The following is a 24,397-nucleotide window of genomic DNA, read 5'->3' on the forward strand; positions in this document are numbered from 1 at the left end:
CTTCAATGTCTCTATCACATATTTGCTCTATAGAAGCAGGGATTTCCCTGGGCCTGTTCACCACTGTATCCGCAGTGCTTAGCACGATGCCTCATAGTAGGAACTCTAAAATGTTTGCTGAAGGGGTACCTGAATGAAGCCAAAATGAAATTATCATTGGCAAGAGTAAAGAATTCCTTAAACCCACAAAATTTTAATGTTGTTCTTCCAAAGCACAGATGACTACAGCATGAAGTGTCACTTACCATTGAGTAAACCAAATATTGTTTTATCCACATTAAACTCTGTAGTATATTAATTGTATTTATATACTTAAAAATTGAGCAATATATTTCCAAATGTAAGAAATTTATGTTTGAGAAACACATTTTCCTCCAAGCATTTTCTTTATTACCTGGCACATGAAACTAGGAATTACAATTTCTCATTTTAAGTTTTAAGCTATTTCTATAGACAACTTGTTAGGAAAAACAAATCTCCAGGGCTCATAATTTTTTCTTACATATCTTAAAATCTCAGAAGATTCTGGGACCCATTGTTTTCTTTTTGTATAGTAAGCAATCTTTGATATTCCAAAGCCCTGGAGTCCTGGCCTATAATATTCTAGATCATCATAGCACTTGTAAGGATAATTACTGTTCATCCACTTACTCACCTCCTACTGTGACAGATGAATACTACCACTACTACTGCTAATCATCATCATAATTATCATTATTGACCATTTACTACTGCTGGTCACTGTGCAAATCTATTTACATGCATTATCTTTTTAATGCTCTGAGGTGAGTGTTAAAAGTCATCTTCCAGCCCTGAACGTATGATTTATGAATCCTCTCTACAACTCTTCCCCACTGGGAGAGACCAACATGTAAATAATGAACTGCAGGCCTGAAGATGTAATGAGTGCCGCAACAGAGAAGCAAATCAGGCACTACTGGTACTCAGAGGAGGAGCTCCAACTCCCTGGGAAGGACAGAGGGTGTGTCTAACAGAAGGGATGGCTAAACTGAGTCTTGAAAGATGAGAGAGGATTTGCCCTGTGGTCCTGGCAATAAAGAAGAATTGAGTAAATATTACGTAAGAAAATTTGGTAAGAATTATGGATGTATCAAGACTATTGATTAGCTTGGAGTTGCAGGTAACATGCAGAAGGAGGAGAGAATTTCGAAAGGGCTCATTTTTATATCTGATATTAAAACTGGTCTATTCTTACACCTCACACGACAGGTAAAACATTTAATTTGGGAGAAGACAATTCTATTTTCTCAACTGTAGAATGGAAAGAAGCTATTTAATAATAACTCTATTACAATCTTTCTACATGCCAAGCACAGTATTTACCACTGTACATGTCTCAACTTATTAAAACAAATTCATGAGGTAGGTATCATTTTTCAGTTACATAAAAGAGAAAATGAAAACTTTTAAATTTGCCCAATGTCATGCAACTTGTATGCCTAGGAGTCATTCATTGACTCAATTAATGTTTTTTGAGAGCCTGTGATGTGTCTGACAAAATTTAAAATCAGTTCAGCCTGATTCCAAAACATTTGTTTTAACCGCTGCATGATCCTTGTCTTTCCCTTAGGACCAGAAAGACAACACTCTTTTTCATAACTATTATTGCCTTTAGAACACTCAGATGACTTACAAATAAGTCCTGTTCTATAGAAGTCAAAGTGTAAGGCCACTAAACACATTTGCTGTCCAGAGCATTATGAAGATTTAACAGAAGGCTATGTATTGTTCATTGTCATAATGTTCTGAGCACTGATTGAATTAATTGCTTAGGGCTTTTCACTTAGAAATCCCACTTTTTAGGGTGGTTATAAACTAGCAGTTAATATTTTTCCTATGTGAAATAGGGTTCAGGCAAGGGAGTGCTTTAATCCTGCAAAACTGTATGCACAACATAGCTATTGCATCGTAAAATGATCACATGAGATAGATAATTAAATAAGAGGGGATTTGGTGCCTAAATCTAGGGTTGTGGTTGAAAAACTTCTTATGATGTTGCACTGGTTGCTTCATAGAGTCTGATTAAATGCAACTAATAATAATAAATAATAGTCATTAATATTTCCCTTTTAATCATTCACATAACAAAGACTTAGTGAAGATAAATGATTGACCTTCTGCTCAGTGTTGGTAAGCAATGGAGACAGGATTTAATCTAAGCTGTTAGACTCTAGGGCCCATTCTCTTAACCGCATCACTATAGTCCCACCCTTAAAGGATGGTGGCGAAAGATACGTGGAATAAAGCCGGTAAAGCATTCCACATGGTACGTGTCTAAGTGCTCTGTTCTAAAATCAGCTTCTTCAACAACTATGTATTGAATGCTGCATAGCTGCCAAGCACTGTACTTGGTATGGAAGATACAACAGTGAATAAATAAAACAGACATATATTGTTGGCTCATGGAGCTGCTATGTTAGTTGGAGACCCACATAATAAGCATGCTAAGTAAATATATTGAGCTAGATTATAATAATAATGTGTTATGGGAAAAAATAATACAGAACAGAGGTCGACGGGAAGGATCCAGGTGGTGCTGTGATTTTAGATCTGAGAAAGCCTAAGTAGTTGCTATTTGATTAAAGGCTGATGCCTGGGGGGAAAGCGTGCCAGGGTAGTGAGGAAATACTACAACAGATCCACAGTGAGCACAGACGTCCAAGTTCCAGGAACTTCAGGGAGCCGGGGAGCCTGGAGGAATGAGTGAGCTAGGACAGCAGCCAACTAGAGGGCAGACATTAATGGGAGGGCAGTGTGTACAGACCATGCTGTGCTTTTTAGGCCATTTTGCATTGATTTAAGCTTTTACTCAGAGTGGGTAGGAAGCCACAGGAGGAGTTGAGAGGGGCAGTGTCCTGATCTGACTTAGCTTTTAACATTTTACTCTGACTGCTCTGGTAAAAGGAGAAGACTGAGCATAAGGGTGGAATTAAGCGGACTGGTTTGGAAGTCACTGCAAAAATCCAGCTTGGAGACGGTAGCGGCTTAGACCAGAGTGGAAGCAAGGGAGGTGGTGATAGGACTAGATGAAAGGTGATGGTAATCCTTTTTGGGTGGATGTTTCATCAGAATCATGGGATCAGTAAGTTGAGCTGAGATGCAGAGCCACGTTGATCTGATGATGTATTAAACAGTACACGTTACTGTTTGTTCCTAAAATGTATAAAGATCCCACTCCAAGCAGGGCATTGTGCCAGGCACTGCAGCTAAAACACTCTGAGGGTGTCCATGCCCTTAGAGAGCTGTCCTCCTATTAAGAGGATAATAGTTACACCATAACTATATGTGGCTGCAGAATACGGCTATAGCACATTTGTTCAATGAATATTCACTGCATACACAGTTTTAGGGGCTGGAGATAGAGCTGAGGATAGAATAAACAAACATCCTTGCTTTCCTGGAGTTTATACTCTAGCAGAGTGAAACAAAAATCAGCAAGATAACTATGTAAGTTATATAGTATGTTAAAAGGTAATAATGAGAGACTTCATGACGATCTAGCCCACACCTGTGCAACACTGTCATAGTGAAAATTAGAAACAATGCACTGTCCATGTAAAGGGGAAAAGCTTGGGCTGGACACAGTGGCTCACACCAGTAATCCCAGCACTTTTGGAGGCTGAGGCGAGGAGATCGCTTGAGACCACAAGTTTGAGACCAGCCTAGGCAACATTATGAAACCCTGTTTCCACAAACAAACAAACAAACAAAAATTGTTAGGCATGGTATTTGGGAGGCTAAGGTAGTAGGATCACTTGAGCCCAGAAGGTTGAGGGTGCAGTGAGCTATTATGGCACCACTACACTCCAGCCTGGGTGACAGAGTGAGACCTTGTCCCTAAAAAAAGCTTAAAAAACAAAAATAAAAAAAGGACCAGCATAATAAAGTGGTATGTCCAGTCTATAAATTACTATGCAATAGTTTAAAAACACATAGGAAGATCTACATGAACCAATGAGGGTAGTTGCACCTCAAAACATTTAAAGAGCAAGATGATGAATGAAGTCCAAAGTATAATGTCATTCATGTAAAAAACTAAAGAGATTTTATACATATATATATATATGCACATATGTACACACATCTATGTGGACCTATAGGTACATACATGCATAAAAACATTTTGGAAAGATATATGAGGTAACAGGGTCCATCTCATTGAGGGATCAAAAAGTCTTCCTGGATGCCTCACAAGGTTCATTGCAAACCCTCTGGGGAATGTGTCTCAGGTGAGTGTGTAGCTCCTTCTCCAGTGCTTCGTGGCCATTGCGTGATGCATACTGTGTGGCCCTCTGCAGGATAAACCCAACCTTGACCACAACTCTGACAAATTATATACCTGGATCTGTTGCTGGAAATGCTGAGACCCTTTGGGTACACAGGATGGGTCCTGGGAGAAAATGGGATTTCTCCTCTCTCCCCTGTCTCCAACACCTTCCTGGGGGTAGGAGTCTGAAGCTCTATTCTGGTCTCCTTTTCCTCATGGGTTATCTCACCCACTCATTCAGCCTTCTCAAGATTGGTTAATGTGATGAACTACTCCAGTCAAAGTGCTAGCAGATAGGGAGGTAGTTTGGTATTTTAAAACTCTCTCATCCCCCAGATACATGAGTTTTATTTTAAAAGTGGGATAGGAGACACAAGCATTGCATACGATTGTATATGAGAAAACACTGTTACCCATAAACCATTGTAAATATATTCCATTATTAAAATGATTAATATTTGCTATCCCACCCTCTCCATTGTGCACAGATGAAATGTTATTGTTACTATTAACCTTCTCACCTCCTCCATGGTACACAGACTGGGGAATGCTATTAATAGTTTCCCCCATTCCCCACCCAGCTCCTTCTGTTACTGTGAAGTAATTTGGATGAACCATGCTAGGCTTAAAAGGCCAAGGGTTTCATCAAAAAGTGGGCAAAGGATATGAACAGACACTTCTCAAAAGAAGACATTTATGCAGCCAAAAAACACATGAAAAAATGCTCACCATCACTGGCCATCAGAGAAATGCAAATCAAAACCACAATGAGATACCGTCTCACACCAGTTAGAATGGCAATCATTAAAAAGTCAGGAAACAACAGGTGCTGGAGAGGATGTGGAGAAATAGGAACACTTTTACACAGTTGGTGGGACTGTAAACTAGTTAAACCCTTGTGGAAGTCAGTGTGGCGATTCCTCAGGGATCTAGAACTAGAAATTCCATTCGACCCAGCCATCCCATTACTGGGTATATACCCAAAGGACTATAAATCATGCTGCTATAAAGACACATGCACACGTATGTTTATTGCGGCATTATTCACAATAGCAAAGACTTGGAACCAACCCAAATGTCCAACAATGATAGACTGGATTAAGAAAATGTGGCACATATACACCATGGAATACTATGCAGCCATAAAAAATGATGAGTTCATGTCCTTTGTAGGGACATGGATGAAATTGGAAATCATCATTCTCAGTAAACTATCGCAAGAACAAAAAACCAAACACCGCATATTCTCACTCATAGGTGGGAATTGATCAATGAGAACACATGGACACAGGAAGGGGAACATCACACTTCGGGGACTGTTGTGGGGTGGGGGGAGGGGGGAGGGATAGCATTGGGAGATATACCTAATGCTAGATGACGAGTTAGTGGGTGCAGCGCACCAGCATGGCACATGTATGCTTATGTAACTTACCTGCACATTGCGCACATGTACCATAAAACCTAAAGTATAATAATAATAATAATAATAATAATAATAATAAAAAGGCCAAGGGTTTTTCATCTTCCCTATTCCAAGTAGCATTCTTTCTCCTTAATGTTGAAATTTACAAAATACTTGAATATGATGCAGACACTATACTCACCTCACCCTTTATATGAAATAACTGGGGCTCAGAATTGTGCACTTACCCAAGGCTGCACAAAGCTGGGATTTAACCCAAGCCTTCTCCCGAACCTTGTGTTCATGTAGCACAACCCAAGCTTTGGCCCTGAAGGATTCTGTACACACAGACTTTCTCTCCTAAAGTCTAGCCCAGAAGAGAGGAGTGTTTGCTTCTCTTTTGACTCAAGGGCACATGAGGGTGCTGGCTGGTCAGCGGAGGTAGACCTGGAGCAAAGGCGATTAGGTTTGTGATGTCCACTCCTCATGGGAAGGGAGTCTGTGCATGGGAGTGGATAAACAGCACCGTGGGTGACTCCTTGAGACTTTTTGCTCCTGTGTTTCCCTGTGCATGTGTTTGTCTCTGTGTCCTTCTCTCACGTCTTTAAACAGGATGCTTCTTCCTGTTTTGGGGCCTTTACATGTCCCATTCCCTTTGCAAAGTCCTGTCTTCCATAGATTCTAATCATCTCAGCTCCAGTGTCATTGACTCAAGGAAGCTGTTATTGGTTGAGTCATGTCCCTTAAAAGACATGTTTAAGTCCTAACTCCCAGTACCAAGGAATGTCACCTTACTTGGAAATAGAGTCTCTGCAAATGTAATCAAGATGACTGATGTCCTTTTAAAAAGGAAAATTTAGACACAAACATACAGATATATCCAGGGGAGAATGTCATGTGAAAACGAAGGCAGAGATTGGGGCATTGTGTCTACAAATCAAAAAACATGAAGGAATGCCAGTGACTACCAGAAGCTAGAAGTGAGGATGGAATAGTCTTCTCAGAGCTCCGGAAAGAACCAAGCTTGCTGACACCCAGTTTCAGACTTCTGGCCTCCAGAACTGTGAGAGGATGCATTTCTGTTGTTTTAAGCCACCAGTTTGTGGTAATTTGTTACAACAGCTCTAGAAAATAAATACAGATCTTTCTGATATTTTCAGATCAGGCTAGGTTCTTCTAGTGCATGTTTTCACAATATCAGCTATTTTTCTAAATAACATGTATCACAGCTTGTGGTTATATATTTGATTTTTTAAATCAATATTTATCTCTCCCACTAAAATGAAAGACTTGTGAAAGTAGGGAGAGTGTTTGCTCATATGACTAATATAAAAACAGTATGATGAACATTTTTTAAATGAAAGAAAGAGTAAATGAATGAATGGATTGATGAATGACAAGAAGAGAGTACAGCACTTGTAATTTTGGCCTGGGTACATGCAGAAACGGTCCATTTGAAAGCATAATAAAGCTTGCTCTCTCTTTCTCCATCTAGATTTGAACAATGGTCTTTTTAAAAGTCTATGGGTAATGATAAGATTGACAAAATAGTTCACAATATCACGGAAATCTGTCAACACTAACACTGATGATAATCACTGTAAAACTGTGAAAAATGAAAACAAATAATTTCTGTTAGAGAAAATGAATGCTTTTTATCTTATATCTTATTATCAAACAGCACAATCATAATTATGTGTGCCATCAATTTTGTATATGATCTAAAATTATAAACCATTTTTGAGGGAAACAGTAAAATTATACATTTTTTCCTATCTTTAAAGTTAGCTATTTATAAACATGATATTCACATATCATAAAAATTACTGGAAGAATGATGTTGCTTCATGCTTAAGGACAAGAACTCTGGAGTCAGACCCTAGGCTTAAAGGCCAGCTCTTATCTCTTACTGTGTGACTTTGGGCATGTTACTTAACATCTCTCTGCCCAGCTTTTAATTTCTGCCTCATAGAGTAGTTGTTTGGATGCATCTAATAAACTAATACTGTTCATGTAAATACATACCAAAGTAATTGGCACATTGTAAACCTCCATACATTTTCACCATTATCAGACATGTGACATTTGATGAGATCATGGTGAGTAGTCATTCAGCTCTTCTCACCTACTTACATCATCAGAACCACACATTACAAATCATTTTCCCTTTTCATCTTTAAGAATCAGAAAGCAATGAACAAAATAGGTGAGTGATGTGTGGGATTAAGGGTGGCAAAGAGATATCAGAAATACATTTTTTAATTAAAAAAGGGGCTGAAAACATAATGTTTTAATTTGTGGCAAGAGAGTAAGGGGCACAAAATAAAATGTTAAAAAAAAAACAAATTGGAATTAAAACTCCCTGCTTTCATTCTTTTGAAAGCATTAATTTATTTTATGGTAGATTTTTAAGTTCAAGTTTTTGCATTTTCATTTCAGTCCTGTCAAGTCAAAATTTCAAACGACTGTTAAAATCTTAGGTTAACTGAATGGTTTAAATCCTTAGAATTACAATCAATTTGGGGGTTATACTTCTGATCAAATAAATAGAATTTCATAAAATCAAAGTAATTAAGCATATCTACTGTGGTGGCTCCTTCTCAAATAAATCCTTTCTACTAACAACACTTTCAAGAACTTGGTTGTTGAAGTTCCAGATAGGTGAAGTTTACGATGGACACTGGATTAATAACTTCTCTTCATCTGCAGCTCGGCTACATCAATTCCCACATTTCCTCTCCTAAGAGAGCCAATTAATAGTTTTAAATTGGTATCAGAATAGCCAGTCTAGAACCCAGCTCTTCTCCTGGTGTCAAATACGATCACTCTCATTCAACCTCAGATTTAATGTTGACTTGTCTGCTGGAAATCACTACTGCCTACACTGGGAAAATACCAAGTTTTTAAAAAAAACTCCTTTAATGATCCATTTTGGCTAGAGAGCATAAAGTTGATTTTCCAGGGAGATGCCAGCAGCTTGTGCTCTTTTTGGGTGCCTCTCATCTTATCTTTGTGGTTAATTATGGAGTCACAGTCATATCATGGGCAACTAAAATAGGAATAGGACTCCTTCATGGGCTGTCTATACCACAAGCAGTCATTACCCCGGCTCAGGACTTCCTGAGAATAAAGAGGGTATACAGGAAAATGAACAAGCCAACAAGATTCCTACAGATCCTATAATTGTCTAGTGAAATTGATAGGCTATGCTTGTCAAAGCTGCTGTTTGGCATTCTCCCCTTCCTGTCTCTCCCTCCCTCCTGGTGACTGGCAATTTCCATCTGCAGCTTTTACAATTTGATGTGTAATTTGGCTTCTCATGTCTCCCTGAATGTGCCTTCGTGTCACTTCTACTTTTGAGATTGCATCTTTCTCAAACTTATCTCTTGGTATTGTTCAGATTCACTCTTCTTTGCTGTTGAATAGCCAGAATTCATCTTTGAAAAATTTACTGTGAAAATAAAAACAACTGTCAAATGAAGAAAATAAAACACACAGAACTAAACTGTTTTGTCAGGCATAGAAATTAAATTTTAAGTCTGTTGTACTTTTGATGAAAGTATGCACATATGGGCTTAGAGCTTATCAAATTGTGACAAATTTTGTGTTTGTTTAAGGTTCTACACTGGAGGCTGAGTAACTTGGAGGCACAGGATAATAAAAGCACATGCAAGCGAGCCAATTTGTTTTATATGTAACCATTTCAGATGCAGGATCAGAAGGATTTTCTCCCTTCATTCTCAAATTTCTGCTAGGCATGAGTATTTATGATCAAGCTAGATTCAAAACAAACTAACAATGTGTTAAATATTAACACCCAGGACTCTTATGGAATGAATTTTTTTGTACTAAGTTTGGCAGTTTATAGACAGTTGCCAATGATCCAACTAAATTAAGTGCTGTTGAATACATGCTTAAATAAAGAAAAGCCTATATAGTAGTTGAGAGGCTAAAAAAGAAAAGCAAAATGGCACAATTGCCAGGCTTCCTTCCACACCTACCTCTAAGGTAGAAGACTCTCAAGGATCCAGACTTCCTTTTCATAGACTCCAGATAGATGAGGTTTATGATGGACACTGGATTAATGGCTTCTGTTAGTCTGCAGCTTGGCTATATCAGTTCCCACATATCCTGTCTCGAGAGAGCCAGATGAATAGGATTCTTCCTTAGGGCATTATTGAATGGCAATGGCACTTCTCCAATAGTAGCATCCCTAGCGTGGGCATCAGGCCCAGATATTTATTATATGTTCTTCCATAGCTTCTGACCAGCAAGTAAGGTTTGCGTTTTTATTTCTTCCTCTATTGTTACGGAAGTGAAAGGCACGTGTGTGTGTGTGTGTGTGTGTGTGTGTGTGACAGAGAGAGAGAGACAGAGACAGAGAAAGAGAGAGAGAACAAGTGAGCAAATTCAGAAACTTTTCCCCCTCATTTATACTAATTTTTATATACTGATTGATAGAAATTGAGATTTAACTCTTGATGTAACTGCTTGACTTAGACTGAGACCTAAGTTATATATAATAGAAACTTTTTTTCTGGCAAAATTATATAGAATAACACATAGTTCTATTATATTATACATTTTAAAGCCCAAAAAGATGAAGTGTTTTAAGTCTGAATATAATATTATAATATTTGCTTTCATTTTAAAGGAGAGACAAAAATACAACAACATTTTATGGAGATCTTTCCAATTACAGGCTTCTACCAGCCTTAACTTTCCTTATCTCAATAAAGGTTAGGAAGTCATATCCCTTATGGAGGTTGGACAAAATTTAGTAAACATATACTGAGTGCTAACCATATTTAAGATATTGCTCTATATAAGGTTTACTGAGACTGACATGTTGCAAAACTTCAGGAGATGCCATTCATGTATACTTCTGATATGGTTTGGCTGTGTCCCCACCCTAAACTCATCCTGAATTGTAGTTCCCATAATCCCCATGTGTCATGGGAGAGGCCCAGTGGGAAGTGATTTGATCATGGGGACACTTTCCCTCATGCTGTTCTCATGACAGTGAGTGAGTTCTCACAAGATTTGATGGTTTTATAAGGGGCTTCCCCGTTTGCTTGGCATTTCTCTCTGTGCTGCCATGCAAAGAAGGATGTGTTTGCTTCCCCTTCTGCCATAATTGTAAGATTCCTGAGGCCTCCTCAACTGTGCAGAACTGTGAGTCAATTAAATCTCTTTCCTTTATAAACTACCCAGTCTGGGTATTTCTTTATAGCAGTGTGAGAACAGACTAATACAGTAAATTGGTACTGCAGAGAGTGCCATGCTGGGATAAGGATACCTGAAAATGTGGAAGCAACTTTGGAACTGGGTAACAGACAGAAGTTAGAACAGTTTGGAGGGCTCAGACAAGATAGGAAAACATGGGAAAGTTTGGACCTTCCTAGAGACTTGCTGAATGGCTTTGACCAAAATGCTGATAGTGATGTGGACAATGAAGTCCAGGCTGAGGTGGTCTCAGATGGAGATGAGGAACTTGTAGGGAACTGGAATAAAGGTGATTCTTGCTATGCTTTAGCAAAGAGACTGGCAACATTTTGCCCCTGCCCTAGAGATCTGAGGAACTTTGAACTTGGAAGAGATGATTTAGGGTATCTGGCAGAAGAAATTTCTAAGCAGCAAAGTGTTCAAGAGGAAGCAGAGCATAAAAGTTCGGAAAATTTGCAGGCTGATGATGCAATAGAAAAGAAAAACCCATTTTCTGGGGAAGAAATCCAAGTCTTCTGTAGAAATTTGCATAAGTAACAAGGAGCCTATATTAGTTTGTTTTCACACTGCTAATAAAAACATACCTGAGACTGGAAAGAAAAAGAGGCTTAATTGGACTTACAGCTTCACATGACTGAAGAGGCTTCAGAATCATGGCAGGAGGTGAAAGGCACTTCTTACATGGTGGCAGCAAGAGAAAAATGAGGAAGAAGCAAAAGTGGAAACCCCTGATAAACTCAGCAGATCTCATGAGATTTATTCACTATCATGAGAATAGCACGGGAAAGACCAGCCCCCATGATTCAGTTATCTCCCCATGGGTCCCTCCCACAACACGTGGGAATTCTGGGAGATAAAATTGAAGTTGAGATTTGAATGGGGACACAGCCAAATCGTATAAAAGCCAAATGTTAATCACCAAGACAATAGAGAATATGTCTCCAGGGCATGACAGAGACCTTCACAGCAGCCTCTCCCATCACAGGCCCAGAGGCCTAGAAGGAAAAAATGGTTACATAGGTTGGGTCTAGGGCCACCCTGCTGTGTGCAGCCTGGGGACTCAGTGCCCTGCATCCAAGCTGCTCCAGCTGTAGCTAAAAGAGGCCAAGGCACATCTTGGGCCATGGCTTCTGAGGATCCAAATCCTAAACCTTGGCAGCTTCCACATAGTGTTGAGCCTGCTGGCGCACAAAAGTCAAGAATTGAGGTTTGGGAACCTCTGCCTAGATTTCAGAGGATGTATGAGAATGCCTGGATGTCCAGGCAGAAATTTGCTGCAGGGGAGGAGTCCTCATGGAGAACTTTTGCTAGGGCAGTGCAGAAGGGAAATGTGGGGTTGGAGACCTGACACAGAGTCACCACTGGGGCACTGCCTAGTGGAGCTGTGAGAAGAGGACCACTGTCCTCCAGACCCCAGAATGGTAGAGCCGCCAACAGCTTGCACTGTGTGCTTGGAAAAGCCGCAGACACTCAACAGCAGCTGTGAAAGCAGCTGGGAGGGGGGCTGTATCCTGCAAAGTCACAGGAGCGGAGCTTCCCAAGGCCATGAGCACATCTCTTGCATTAATGTGACCTGAATGTGAGATATGGAGTCCAAAGAGATCATTTGGAAACTTTAGGGTTTAATGACTGCTCTATTGGATTTTGGACTTGCATGAGCCCATAGCCTCTTTGTTCTGGAATTTGTCCCATTTGGAACAGGTGTATTTACCCAATGCCTGCACCCCATTGTATCTAGGAACTAACTTACTTTTGATTTTATAGGATCATAGGCAGAAGAGACTTGCCTTGTCTCAGATGAGACTTTGGACCTGGACTTTTGGGTTAATGCTGGAATGAGTTAAGACTTTGGGGTACTGTTGGAAAGGCATGATTCTGTTTTGAAATGTGAGGACACAAGATTTGGAGGGATGGGGGTAGAATGATATGGTTTGGCTGTGTCCCCACCCAAATCTCATCTTGTACTGTAGTTCCCATAATCCCCATGTGTTGTGGGATGGACCCAGTGGGAAGTGATTGGATGATGAAGGTGGTTTTCCTCATGCTGTTCTCATGATAGTGAGTGAGTTCTCACAAGATCTGATGGTTTTATTAGGGCTTCCTCCTTCACTCAACACTTCTCTCTCCTGCTGCCTTGTGAGGAAGGATGTGTTTGCTTCCCCTTCTGCCATCATTGTATGTTTCCTGAGGCCTCCCCAGCCATGCAGAACCATGAGTCAATTAAACCTCTTTCTTTCATAAACTACCCAGTCTCAGGTATTTCTTCATAGCAGCATGAGAATGGACTAATATAGCTTCCTAGAGTTGCTCAAAATGGAAAGTGGTTGTACAAAAATAATCTGGATTTTCACTGGTACTCTGTGGGCCATAGAATAATGCCACCTCCTCAGCTCTGAAAGCTTTTAACAGTCTGGCTTGAACCTCATTTATCACAATCTATGTTATCTAAGATTTGGCTATATAAGATCTATTCACTGCCTACCTTTTCCTGTAATTGGTCTATGCTCTTCTATCCCCCAGGCCTTTGCTCATGCTATGACCTAATCAATAAAAGAGAAAATATACACCCATCTATTATTACATATGGTAGGAAAAACACTAAAGCATATCACATTTGAACTGTAGGGTAAAGAAAATTTAAAGAAAATAATGGCAGTTAAAGTTCTGATTTGGTAGGTTGAAAGAATGCTGCTGGCTTGAGTAGGTGTTGACATGAGCGGAGTTGCGTTCAAGTAAGTTAAGATGAGTTACAGTAAGAAAACGTGTACAATTGTTAAATAAGACAGAATCAGGCTCTAGCCTGGGTGGAAATGGTGAAGAACAGATGTAGAGAGAATTCCAGGGTAAGAGAAAGTAATTGAAAGATCTAGGGAAGTTGTTTACATTGGTGAAAAAAAAACAATTAGAGTGGGACTCTTTAAATAACAGCAAGACCACAAGAAAAGAGGGTAGGCAGAGAGGCAAGTGAGGTGGGATGAAGGCTGAGTGGCTTGAGGAATAGAGAGGAATTAAGAAACATTTTTTACCCCAGCCATAAATGAACTAGTTTTCTTGAATATCTTACTCATAAAGCCCCTAAAATTTCTGGATTAACAACAATAGCAAAAGCCAATCACAGAACAAAAATAGAATTCCAGAAATACAAACACCACAGATGGCTCTATCCTTACAGCATCAGCTAAAATGTGATGCCTATTATACACTGGGGATAGGCAACAAATGCTAGTGTTTCAAGAGTAGGACTTTCTTTGTATGAAGGAGTTTGCATAAAATTGGGTTTCCAAAGAGAACTAAAGGCAACCTGCCCTTCCTGAAGAACACCAAGGAAAACTGTCTATTCAAACTTGGTGCTGTGTGAAGCAGAAAATTATTCTCTGGCATGAAGCCACAGGTCATCCTTCATGGTGGTATGTGACCTAAATGCACGCTATCTATGTTGGTTGAAAGCATATTGGCTGAAAGGCCAGTGCTCCCAATGATCAAAGAGAAGCAAATTCAAAACCTCTTTGGAGAAACACCCTTTTAACACAGACCTCAAAACATTTCCCCAGATAAAGTTCTCAAGTAGAAAAGTTCATGGAGTGGAGGGAAACAGAAATAAAATCAGACTATTAGAGATTCAAATATTGAAATTATTAGTCATAGAGTACAAACGATATCAAAAATAGTTAAAAATATGAAAAATATTAAAAATAAAATAAGGGATATAAACAAAGAACTAGTGGCTATAAAAATAAATCAAACCTTTAGGATGAAGAAAAATAATTATAATTGAAAATTAAAGGGGTGGTAAACATTAGGTTAGCTACAGATAAAGAGACATTTAGTGAACTAGCAAGTATATCTAAAGAAATTATTCAATAGTAGGAACAAAAAGACATATTTAAAATATATATACATGGTTAAGACAAATGGAAATCAGAGCGAGAAAGGCTAATATATATCTCATGCAGTTTCTAGGAGGAGAAAATAGGCAAACCTGGGACAAGTATACTAATATTTGAGAAGATATAACAGCAGCTTTAGAATTTAGCTGTCTTTAAGTGTCTCATGGGAGAAATTCAGCTGTGTATTTGTTTCCCCATTTTGTCACTACTAAAAGGTTTGATCAGAACCAAGTCCAGATTCTCAGCCCCTAGCCATAGCCAGGAATTAGCAAATCTCTGAGGGAAAAAACAACTGCTGATCTTCAGATCACCTCTGGAAGTTTATTGCCTTCCTGGAATTTTAGTCCCCCTAAACTTGCTTTCTTTTGTAGCTCTCAGATGCCTTTAATATATAATTTTTGTAACATATCTGGCTTTTAAAATTGTTTTCAGTGGAAGCATGGAGCTGTCATGGGCTAGTTCATTCTAGCAGAAAGTGGAAACTAAGGGTGGTGTCTTTGATATTTGAGCATATTCATTTGGTTGGCATATTTATGTGGTTGGAGGAAGGTATAATAATAAAGAAAAGTATGGGAGCTGGGAGTGAGATTATGTAGAGTCCTGTAGGCTATGGTAAGAATTTGTTTTGTAAAAAAAGCTGTAATGTCAAAATATGCTGAAGACCAATGCCATAAAGGAAAAAGTCTCAAAAGAGAGAAACAAGATAAATAAAAGGAAATGATTCTGGAAAGGGAAGAGGGTATCCTGGGATTACACTCAAGAAGGATGGATCCAGAGGCAGTGAAAGAAGTTAAATTACTTTGTGATCAGATACTGGTTTATGGTTGATTAGTGGAGACAGAATATTTTAAAGATAAAAAGAGTGCTGATTCCTTTTCCTTACCCTTATAGTTAGTGCAAGTAAGATGAAGAGCAGCCTCTACTTGAAAAGGAAGGAAGGAATCTTCTTGTGAGCAAAAGTTACTTGTTATGGTCTGAATGCTTTTATCCCCCTAAAATTCATAAATTGAAATCTAACCCCTACAGTGACAGTATTAAGAGGATGGGCCTTTGGAGGTGAGTAGGTCACAAAGGCTTGACCCTCATCAATCTTTGATCATTGGGAGCACTGGCCTTTCAGCCAATATGTTTTCAACTAACATAGATAGCATACATTTAGGTCACACACCAGCATGAAGGATGACTTGTGGCTCCATGCCAGAAAATAATTTTGTCCTTCACACAGCACCAAATTTGAATAGGCAGTGCAACTAGTGCCATTATGAAAGAAGCCCAAGGAGGCTTGTTTGCCCCTTCTGCCATGTGAGGATGCAGCAAGTAGGTGCCATTTATGAGGAATGAGCCCTCACAAGACACCAAATGTGCTGGTGCCTTGATCCTGGACTTATCAGCCTCAAAACTGTGAGCAATAAATTCCGTCATTTATAAATTACCCAGTGTAAGGTATTTTGTTATAGCAGCTAGAATGGACTAAGCCACTACTGACCACTCATTTTGCTTGCACATTATCTCTCCATTCTTCTGATAACAGAACTGCCTTTGGGGAAACATCCCTTCTTATTCTGAGTCCATATGATTTTAGTAGAGTCAGCTGCATTTTCCCTTCTGCCTCTTTCTAATTGCCTGACACAAAAGTCGAAACATGATCCAGAGCAACTGCTTACAGCAAACTCAATTTTGTCTAGTGAAACCCAATTCTAGAACTTTTGATGGAGCTATTTTACTGGGGTTGATGGAATATTAATCTGAACCTGCTAGTGGCTACCTTGCTAACACAAGGGAAGAACCAACACAGAAGAAACAGCTAAGCTATGAGGATGCAAAGGCATAAGAATGATACAATGGACTTTGAGGACTAGGGGGAAAGGGTGGAAGAGGGGTGAGGGATAAAAGACTACACATTGAGTACAATGTACATTGCTTGGGTGATGGGTGCACCAACCTCTCAGAAATCACCACTAAAGAACTTATGTACAAAGAAAGAAAGAGGAAGGAAGGAAGGAAGGAAGGGAGGAAGGGAGGGAGGGAGGGAAGGAGGGAAGGAAGAGAAAAGAGGAAAGGAAAGGAAGGAAAGGAAGACAGGAAGAAAGGAAGGAAGGGAGGGAGAGAGAGAGCAAGAGAGAGAGAGAGAGAAAGAAAGAAAGAACGAAAAGAAAGAAAAAAGAAAGAAAAGAGCAGAAGCCAAGGGGGAAGGAGACTGAGAGGCAGCAAGGCAGAAGCTGATGATCCAAACATGGTTGAGTATGGCTCTATTTCTATACTTTCCATTTATACGAGATAAATTATCTTTCCTGCTTATGTCAATTTGAGTTGTGTTTTGGCAAACTGAAAAAGAAAGACTCCTCACAAATATACTTGGGAAACTCTGCAATAAATGGGATTTGTTTCCAATAGGAGTTTAACAAGACATTAAAAATCCTAGAATTTCAAAGAAGTAAAGAATCTCAGAGATAAAGAAGATACCCAGGGAAATGTTTTGACTTGCCTCAAGTCCCATAGTGAGTGAGTGGTGGATCTAGTGCTAAAATCCAGGTCTCCTATACTTTTCTTCTCTCAAGAAGAGATAATGATATACAGTCATGTGTAATTTAATAAGAGAGATATATTCTGAGGAATGTATCTTTTGGCGATTTTGTCATCCTGTGAACATCATAGAATGTACTTATACAAACCTATATGGTAGAGCCCACTATACACCCAGGCTATATGTTATAGCCTATTGATCCCAGGCTACAAATGGGTACAGCATGCAACTGTACTTCATACTGTAGGCAATTGTTAAGTCATAAGTATTTATGTATCTAAACATACTTAAACATAGAAAAGGTACAATAAAAATACAAGATAAAAATAAATGGTACACCTGTATGGAGCACTTACTGTGAGTGCAGCTTGCTGGACTGGAAGTTGTTCTGGGTGAGCGAATAAGTGAGTGGTGAGTGAATGTGAAGACCTAGTCATCACTGTACATCACTGTAGACTTTATAAACACTTAGGCTACACTAAATTTACATAAAAGTTTTATTTCTTCAATAAGAAGTTAACCTTAGCTTACTGTAATTTTTTTTTTTTTTTTTTTTTTTGAGATAGAGTCTTGCTCTGTTGCCCAGACTGGAGTGCAGTAGTGCAGTCATGGCTCACTGCAGCCTTTACCTCTGAAATTCAAGTGATCCTCCCATCTTAGCCTTCTGAGTAGGTGGGACCACAGGTGCAAGCAACCATGCCCAGCTAATTTTTTTTTTTTTTGTAGGGACAAGACCTCACTATGTTTCCCAGGCTGGTCTCGTGCTCCTGAACTCAAACAATCCTCCTACCTCAGCCTCAAAGTGCTGGGATTACAAGCATGAGCCACTGTGCTTGGCCTTTACTGTAACTTGTTTACTTCATAAACTTTTTTACTTCAACTTTTTTACTTCGTAAACTTTTTAATTTTTAAACTTCTGACTCTTTTGTAATAACAGCTTAAAACACTAATATTTTTGTACTGCTATACATTTTCTTTTTTATATCTTATTCTGTATACTTTTTCTATTACATGTTTGTTTTTACTCCTTAAGTGTTTTGTTAAAAACTAAGACACAAACACCAACCGCACATTACCTTAGGCCTGCACAGGGTCAGGGGTCAGGATCACTAGTATCTGTCTTCCATCTCCACAGCCTGTCCCGCTAGAAGGTCTTCAGGGGCAATAACATGCATGGAACTGTCATCTCTTATATTAACAATGCCTTTTGGAATACCTCCTGAGGCTGTCTTACAGTTAACTTTTATATATAAGTAGAAGGAGTATACTCTAAAATAACAAGGAAGTATAGTATAGCAAATACATAAGCAACATAGCCTTTTATTATCATTATCAAATATATACTGTGCATCATTATACATAATATACTTTTATAGACTGGCAATGCTGTAGATTTGTTTACAGCAGTAATACCACAAACACGTTGAGTAATGCATTGTGCTACAACGTTATGACTGCTACAATGTCACTAAGCAAAACGAACTTTTCAGCTCCATTATAATCTTACGGGATGGACCACCATGGTAGATGTGGTCCATCTTTGACAGAAACATCATACAGAAACATCATTGTGTGGGACATGGCTGTATGTTCCATTTCTCTCCTGGCCTCCTTTTACTGGGAAGTTTGGTGTTAGGGAAGAGAGGAGGACGCTCCAACATTAGAGGCAGAGCAAGGTAAGAGGAAAGACAACCAGGGAGTGAGGAATGATTCACTCTCCCAGAAGATTAAATTATCCATTATTAGTCAGCTTCTTCATGGAAAGCCAACTGGATTCCCTCTGGTAATCAATTGCCCCAGTCATTACTCAAAAGTAAAGTCAAGCAGAGGTTTCACTTCCTTAACTTGTAAATATCTTTGGCTGCCAATGATCATTTCTACTTGATACTGTGGTTACTCTGATTTTGCAGAAAGCCTCTATGGTGGAGTTAGGAAGAAGCTTCTCCAAAGAAGCTCTTTATTTGACTGTGTTTGAAGGTAGGTAGTCATAGGCCCACTGGAGCTGTTTTCTCAAGGATGCAGCATTTTATAGGAAGAGAAAATAGCACTAATAATGTAGCAGAGGTAGCAGAGTATGAATTACAATGTATAAGCAAACATCTGCACACAAATCAGCCAGGATAATTTTATCTCATCAGATGCCACATTCAGGATACATGAGTGAAATCTCTTTGGAATATGTTCGTTGTTGCTGCAAAACAGAATGTTCTTTGCTTTTAAGAATAATTTTCCTCTGGTTTCTTAAAATGCCTTTTACATCAGTTAAACCCATTATAAATGTGTGAAAAACTTGTGTTGATCAAGCTGAGTTTGAGCCCTCAAATTCTAACAAAGTCACTTATCTTCTGCATCATAAGCAGTGGATGATTGGAGCCAGGAAGGGAATTCCAGGAACCCCTTCACTCAGAGACAGTGAATGGTCAGTTGTTAAGCAAACAATAAGGCCAGGTATGGTGGCTTATGCCTGTAATCCTAGCACCTTGGGAGGTCAAGGTGGATGGATTGCTTGAGCCAAGGAGTTTGAGACCAGCCTGTGCAACATGGAGAAACCCCTTCTCTACTAAAAATACAAAAATTAGCCGACAATCATTTGAGCCACGAGAATCATTTGAGCCTGAGAGGCAGTGGTTGCAGTGAGCCAAGATTGCACCACTGCACTCCAGCCTGGGTGACAGAGTGAGACCTGTCTCAAAAAAAAAAAAAAAAAAGTCTGAGGTCCTGTGTGACTTTTGGCAACATCCCATCGTCTCTACCTTGGGCGTCACCTTTCCGATATGCAAAGCAAGTGAAATATAAGGTTACTTCCAGGGCAGAAGTGCTCTGACCTTCTATCCACAGGATAAAGTGTATGGCTGGGAGACTGGTTATGCAGTTTGTCATAAAGCATTGAAAGAAAGCAAAGCCTTCACATTATGCATAATTAAGGACTTACCATTTAAAACTATAGTTCTATTTTTTGCGTACAAGATGAATAATGTGTTTTAAATGGACTGTTTTGATGTGGATGTGGGGAAACACTCCTGTGTTTTAGTGGGAGTATAAAGTAGCACAAGCTTTCTGCACAGTAATCTGGCAACATATTTAACAATTGAAAATGTAAGTAGCCTTTGATTTAGACACTCTGCTAGGAATTTATGTTATAGGTATACTTGAACATGTGTGAAATGATTTTTGTATATGTCGTTATGCAAATATAGTATTGCTTCAGGTAGTGAAATGCTGCAAATAACCTAAATATTAGTATCTATAATGGAATAGCTCCACAGTGGAATATCATGCAGATATTGGAAAATAAAATTTAGATCTGACAGGAAAACCTTAAAATATATTAATAAGGAAAGACTCTTACAGAAGTGAATTCCCTCAGTTCACTGATTCAAGAGAGGATCAGAAGGGATACTGGTTTTTTCCATCTTCCCCAAAACTGGAGAACCAGCAACTGATTCTAACAAAGTGTTGACCAGCAATGCTTTTCAGTCAAGGCTGGCAAGGAAGAGGCATGGGGATTCTGGCTGAAATATTGAGATATTCAAACTCCTGGACTCAAGCAATCTTTCTGCCCCAGCCTCCCAAACAACTGAGACTGTAGGAACATGCCATTGTGCCCAGCTACAAATTATTTTCTTAACACTTTTTATGGTCATCTGGCTTAACAGATATCTCTTAAAAAAAGAAAGCAAATAATAATACTGTAGTATTGAGTACCTACTATGAAGTAGCACTAGAAATCTTTGTATATTCTACCATTTATCCTAAAAATTATGATCTACCCAAATATTACTGATGGAGTATTTCTAATTTGAAAATCCAAAATCTGAAATGATGCTCAAAGGACATGCTCTTCAGAGTATTTCGGATTTCGGATTTTTTGGATTAGGGATGCTCAACCAATATACTGCAAATATAGTGTTCCAAAATCTGAAAAAAATCTACAATCTGAAACACTTCAGGTCGCAAGCATTTCAAGTAAGGGATATTCAAACTGTATCTCCATTGGTCAGATGAGAAAACTCAGACTCAGGGAAGCTTAATGATTTGCCCAGAGAATGACAGTCAGTAAAGAATTGAAATTAGTATTTAGTTCTTTCTGCTGTCAAAGCTAATGTATTTACCTGTGTGTTATACTTTCTAGGCCTTTTTTTTGAGGGTTATGAATCATAAACTTTTTAATACAGGCAGTTAAACAGGCACTATGATGTAAATATATATTAAATAATTCTACATACTGTGTTAAGTCTTCACCAAGTGCAGCCAACATGTTGAGTCCCAGAAGGGACAGAAATGAACACGTGCTCTTAGTAATGCCTGGGGCCTGTGTTAGATGTGCAACCAGTATTAATAAGTGCAGTGTTTCTGAAACCTTAGGCATTTTTGTAGCATCCTCGCAATCTTCACCATATCCACATGCCAACTTAATGTTACTTAATTCATGTCTGTGTAAATTAACTCATTTCTTTTCCTTAAAGTCCAGCTATTTTAGCCTCAGCCTAAGCATCATATCTGTTAAAAGTTGCGGTATGTCAGTAATATTTTCTAGTACATGCTACAATAAGTATATTACTACGGGGAAAAATCCATTCATGTGCCATCAACACCACACTCTGGGAAATACTAGATTAATACCACATTATCTCAGAGTGACACAGCCCCCTCCTAGTCCCCATGAGATTTTCTTTCTTAACTTTTATGATGTTGTTGCTCCCAGAACTGAAATATGTAGCTACCAGTGTTTCCCTAGCATTGGTACACTCTCCCTGGTAACATATCCTGCTCCAAAATTGATAGATATATTCATTTCCCATCATGCACCACCCTTCCTAAACATTTGACTGACTGTAGATGTAATGCACAACAGTGGGTTTTGATACTAAATTTATGGTGAGTCAATGACTGATATGCAAATGAGATCAGTAATAGTAAGTACAGAGTCTTCTTAGCAAAATGAGTTGAAATAGGAGATTAGGGAGGAGTCATGATTTGAACCAAATGCTTCCACAGGACAGAATATAAGTGTTTTGAGGCAGGCTACATCAACTTGTCTGAACAAAGTCAGTTAGAAAAGACCTTAAGCTGGATGTGATGTCTCAGCATTTTCCCCAAAGATTGTAAGTGAGAGAAGAGGGCAATTTAAATTGCTATTTTATATTTATCAATAAATATTTGCCTATTTTCTAAAAGATATCCTTAGGAGACATTCTGGGAAATGTGCAACTATTGAGTCAAAGAGTATGAAATTATTTTACACATTTAAACACATATGGTGAAGACTAAGATTTAAGTGACAATGGAAAAATAGTGTTGACTTCAAAACAATAAAGCTAACAAAAAATGAAAAACAAAATAAAATGTAAAGAAATGTGGACCAAAGAAAGATTCATATTTCCCTCAGCATTGAGTTTCAGACATTAACTCTCAAAACTTGAAGATAACCCATATCACCTGAGGAGTTTGTAAACCACACAGCAGTTAGGTTCTACCCACATAAATCCGAACTAGAAGCTCTGAGGTGAGGACTAGGCATCTTCGTTTTTAGGAGGCTCCCAGGTCATTCTGATGCACACCACATTCCAAAACACTGACTTAAATAACAGCTAGTCATGTAGGAGGAGAAACAGGTTGGAATTATAATTACCAACACTTACATGTTAATTATGATTAGTTTAATAATCCACAGAATAAATAGTTCTGTAACCTTATTATTTTTCATTCACAGTTTTAACTTCTGTTGATTCAATTCTTATATTAACTTTCTGCTCCCCCTACCACATTTCAATGTTCCTGAAATCGAGATGCTTTTTAAAATTGATGTATGTTTTTTTCCTGAAAAGATGGTAGTAAATCAATGTTGCAAAATGCAATGAATTATGTCTTAATCAAAGAAAATTGACAGTTACGAGAGACCTCAAAGGTTCACAACATGAAGCTGTTTGTAACATTGTGGGTTCCTGGGTTCAATTTGTGAGGACTCTGAAGCCAGTATGCAGCTGAGTTTACCTCCTAGGTGTGAACACAGGCCATTACACACCATGACAAGTTGGCCTTATTCTTTAGAGATGCAGTGACTCTCCTAAAGTAAACAACCACCTCAACAGCACATTTCGTTTCCTTGTTAAAATCATCCTCTCAGTGCATCCAATTGTTAGTGCTGGTGATGGAAGTGAAAATGTTTAAGCATGATAGTTTAATCTAAAAGGAAGTATTTTGAATAAATCAAGGAATTGAGCTGTGGTAATAAATTTTACTTGCTTTGTTCACATATTTATTAAATAAATGACATAAATAGATTTATGGAGCTGTCCAGTGTTTAAGTTATATTTTATAACTGTATTATGAAAAATTAAATTACATTAGCAGAACTGAGACGATCTCAGTATCCAATGAGCATGTTACAGGTTTGTATTATGAGACTCTTATACATACTTGCATGTATTTGTGTATGTAAATCCAGACGCACTTAAAAATATTTATGTGCACATCTATACTTACATTTATACATGCCAACAATAACATATATAAAAATATTTCTATATATAATAACAAGGATCTATAAAAGCACCTATATAAATATGCACACGTATATATACTGATGTATATAGTATATGTTTTAAGATATTTAAAAAATGGAATTAAGTATTTTGTATATCGATGACTTACTCTGAAGTCAGTATAAAGAAAGCAAGAGGTAAAAATTTCATTCTAGGCCGGGTGGGGTGGCTCACACCTGTTTCCCAGCACTTTGGAAGGCTGAGGCAGGTGGATCACAAGGTCAGGAGTTCAAGACCAGCTTGGCCAAGATGGTGAAACCCCGTCTCTACTAAAAATACAAAAATTGAGACAGGAGTGGTGGCATGCATCTGTAATCCCAGCTACTCAGGAGGCTGAGGCAGAGAACTGCCTAAATCCGGGAGGCGGAGGTTAAAGTGAGCCAAGATCATGACACTGGCACTCCAGCCTGGGCAACAGCGCAAGATTCCATCTCAAAAAAACAAACAAAAAAAAATCATCCTAGTCTTTCTTCTTTTGTTCTCCTAATCGTAGTTTTTCTTTAAGGTGCCATTGTCCTCTGTATT

The 24,397-nt window shown here is 38.6% G+C and overlaps 1 protein-coding gene across 4 annotated transcripts in view; it reads right to left on the bottom strand.

Moving 5' to 3' along the window:
- JAKMIP2 (janus kinase and microtubule interacting protein 2) overlaps window positions 1-24,397 on the bottom strand; it is a 198,408-nt gene that overhangs the window by 104,201 nt on the left and 69,810 nt on the right. For 2 of the 4 annotated variants that reach the window (XM_054556030.2, XM_054556028.2), the window contains exon 2: window positions 9,692-9,821. The exons of 1 other annotated variant lie outside the window; for it this stretch is intronic. The gene's annotated coding sequence lies outside the window, so the exon portion shown is untranslated. Of the gene's footprint in view, window positions 1-9,691; window positions 9,826-24,397 lie in introns of all 4 variants that reach the window. One more of the 4 variants, XM_054556029.2, reaches the window with a different exon arrangement.

The sequence above is a fragment of the Pongo abelii genome, chromosome 4 (genome assembly GCF_028885655.2).
Source record: "Pongo abelii isolate AG06213 chromosome 4, NHGRI_mPonAbe1-v2.0_pri, whole genome shotgun sequence".
NCBI classification, from domain to species: domain Eukaryota; kingdom Metazoa; phylum Chordata; class Mammalia; order Primates; family Hominidae; genus Pongo; species Pongo abelii.